Raw genomic sequence first — 3,287 nt, forward strand, 5'->3', positions numbered from 1 at the left:
GCAGCAGCTCCTGCCGTAGGACCCGTGCGGCCTCGGGCCCCGGGGAGCGGCGCGCCGCCCGCCCGCCCGGGACGCGCCGCCTCTCCGGAGCTCGTTCTGCACGTCTTTAATTAAACGGAGCCTTTTGCAAACGCTCGGAGAGCTTCGGCTCCGAAAGCTCTTTGGGAGCCGGGCGTCACCGGCGCAGGCGAGGCGCGCGAGCCGGGCGGTTCGGCAGCCGCTGCGCCCGCAGCGCCTGGTGCCGCTCTCGCCGCCGGAGCAGCCGGACGGCTCCCACGTTCACACCGATGTGAATCAGCTGATTCAGTTCGGGAGACGGAAAGAACGACCCCCCCCCCCCCGGGGCCCACAGCAAAAATAAACCGAGGCCAACAACCCTGCTATACACGAGCAATTAATTCTGTTCGCRTATAAACAAAACCAAACGTTGTGCGCTGGGCAGTCGCTGTGCAGCTCCCGTGAATTAAAAGCTGCCACCGACGGGGCTCTGATAAAACTAAGCTAAGGTGGTACGTGAGTGGCGAGGCGCAGAGCCTCGCTGCAACGCTTCGTGCTCGCACCGGCCGCGKCCAGACGGCCGCGTCCAGGCGCAAGACTGGGGAAAAACAGGTTTCCCGGAGCCAAAAGCGCGAAAGCATCAACTCTTGTGGGGCGTCCTTATCCGCTTCGTCTCTGCTCCGGCACCGGTCGCTACTTACTGGTTTTGCAACGCACCTCGCTTCCGAGCCGGGAAAGGTTCCCCGTCAGTGCTGCCAACCACCGGCAATTTATTTGCTCGAGCGTGCCGAAGCGTGCCGAAGCGTGGAGCCGGGTGACGGAGCGCGGAGCCCTGYGCGAAGCCCGCCGTCGGTTTTGCGGGGACCTCGGACGAGGAGGAGAACACTTGCGGAGCTTACTCGTTAGCTGGGAATCGTTAGTCACGACCCGTATTCCTCCGTGCCGCAGGAGGCCGCGCTCCGCCAGGCGACGGGCTCTGCCGGCAGCGGGGGCGCGGCGGAGGGGGCTTCCAGACCTAGACCCCTCCTAGGGTGGCTTCGCTCGAGAGCCTGGCTAGGAATTCCTAGTTACACTAGTGTCCCCAGACCGAGAACTTCTCTAGGAAAACCTGGATCTAGAAATTTTCCTCAGGAACTCCTGCATCTGGAACCCTTCTAGCCAGTTCCCGGATCCTTTCTGCTCTAGAAATGTACGGCATTCCCCAGAGCCAGAACAATTCCAGAACCCCCCGACCTAGAAGGTCTTGTAGGTGCCATGATCTAGAACGGTTCTAGGCCCGCAGACCTAGAATGGCTCTAGATGTCCCTATCTAGAAGAGCTCTGAATCCCCTTACCCGGAACAACTCTGGGCTTGACCTAGAACAGCTCGTTCCTACAATCTAGAGCAGTTCTAGACTTGCCGGGCCAAAAGACAGGGAGGGGGCGAYGGCTGCCACCCCCAGCCAAGCGTTTTAAGGATCGCTTAATCCTCGGCAGCTTCGGTTCTTAAAACCAGCGTATTTACAAAAGGAAAGAAGCCGCTGAGCTCCGAAACCCGACGGAGCCGAGGGGCAGACGCTGCTCGCCCCTGCCCCCTCGGCCGGGCGGGCTCGCCGGCGCGAGCGAGCGGGCGGCCGCGGGCTGATCCGCGCTGCAGACCCGACCCGGCCACGGCAGCCCGGGGCAAGTCGCTTCCGCGGGGAGAGGCGGCTCTGAGCCCTTGGGAAAACGCCTCGCTCGCGGCTCGGTTTCCGCCTAGGAGTGCTAAGGAAAACTAATTTATTGGCGGATTTGTTAGCCAAAAAGCTATTTCCCGGAGGAAATTGAGGTGCCAGAGTCCCCGAGTCTGCGCTAACGGGCACGAACATCGCCGCGAGCGAAGCCCCCGGATCACCCTCCGCGGGCRGCTCGCTGCGAGGCTCGCTCGCCCTTGCGCGGTCGGGTAGGTGGGATCCAGCACCCTGCGTCCTCCCAGCTGGGGCCGGGCGCGCTCGCCGGGCAGGACGCCTCCGCCTTCCTCCTCTTCTCCCGCTGCTCGTGCGCAGCGGCTGCAAAGCCGCGCTCGCCCTGCGGCCGCCGCTGGGAGCCAGGCTGCGGGCGCAAGGAAGCATCWGTCCCGCTGGCTACGCTGCCCGTCGGCACCCAACCTCCGCGCCGCCGCCGCGCTAGCGCCCGGCGCCAGCAACCCCTCCACGACACGCCGAACCCGCCGCAGCACGTTACAGGAACCCTCTCCTCTTCCAGTAAAGGATAGCACAAACCAGCAAATAACTCTCTAGATATTTATTAAAAAAAAAAAATGCAAAGTGGCACGAGTGTTCGTCAGGACAGCGAAGCACCGACAGCGTTTCTYGCCCCCAGCCGCCGAGGGAAAGTTGTTAAATCCCTGCAGGCTGCAAGGAGCGGACGGCCGAAGCTTTCGCTCTGCAGTCGTTCCCTCGTTGCGCGTTAGCGCGCTTGACCACGTGGCGAAGTTACCCGGAGAAGCAGCAGCACCACTGAACGATTCCCTTTCCGTACACCACATACCCGGAGTAAAGCAAGGGCGGCTTTCGGCAGACGACGCTGCAGCGCGCGCGCCCCGATGCCGGGCTCGGCGGCCGGCACGACAGCAGAGGGACTCGGCGCCCGTCTCCGCTTGCAAAGCATCACTAATGAGAGAAATACAGGAAAGCAGCTTCGCCAGCAAGAATCTTTCTCTGACAGTCATTAATGGGGGATTATCAGGATTTCCCGAAAAACTGAGATTTTGGGGGAAAAAAAGGGGGAAAAACAAGATAGAAAGGGAACAGATTAAAGTGGTAATTACTCTGCTAGAGAACGAATGCAGTGAAAGCCTGCTATCCAGAAAGGAGCRGTTTTGTCAGGGCAACCTCTATAAGCTGCAGTTCTCTCAGCCAGGTGCTTTCCCGAGCTTTTCCAGAGCCTGCCCGCCGAGCTCTGCCCCGGCGCTCCCCACCGCCGGCGCGCCCGGACCCGGGCCAGGGCGAGACGATTCGGGGCRAAGATGCTCCTGCCCAACAACCATCAGAGATCGGGCGCTGCTAACACTGGCAGGGCTTCATTACGCTGAACGCTGGCTCYGCCAAACTTTTTTTCTTTAAACTGTACTCGGTATTTTATAATGCTACAGAATTTTTAAGGAGACCAATGATTTTTTTTGCCCTCTAACACTAGGACKTTATCATCTGCACCCCCTCCCCATGCCCCTCAGCCAAGCACAGCACAATCACACTCTAGTTATGAGCATTGCAATTTTCCCATGGCTTCCACAAAGATTTTCAGTTTAACAAACGAAATGGTGGGTAACA

This window comes from Rhea americana, unplaced genomic scaffold (assembly GCF_003343005.1).
Source record: "Rhea americana isolate MKP2758 unplaced genomic scaffold, rheAme1 scaffold_297, whole genome shotgun sequence".
Taxonomy (NCBI): Eukaryota; Metazoa; Chordata; class Aves; order Rheiformes; family Rheidae; genus Rhea; species Rhea americana.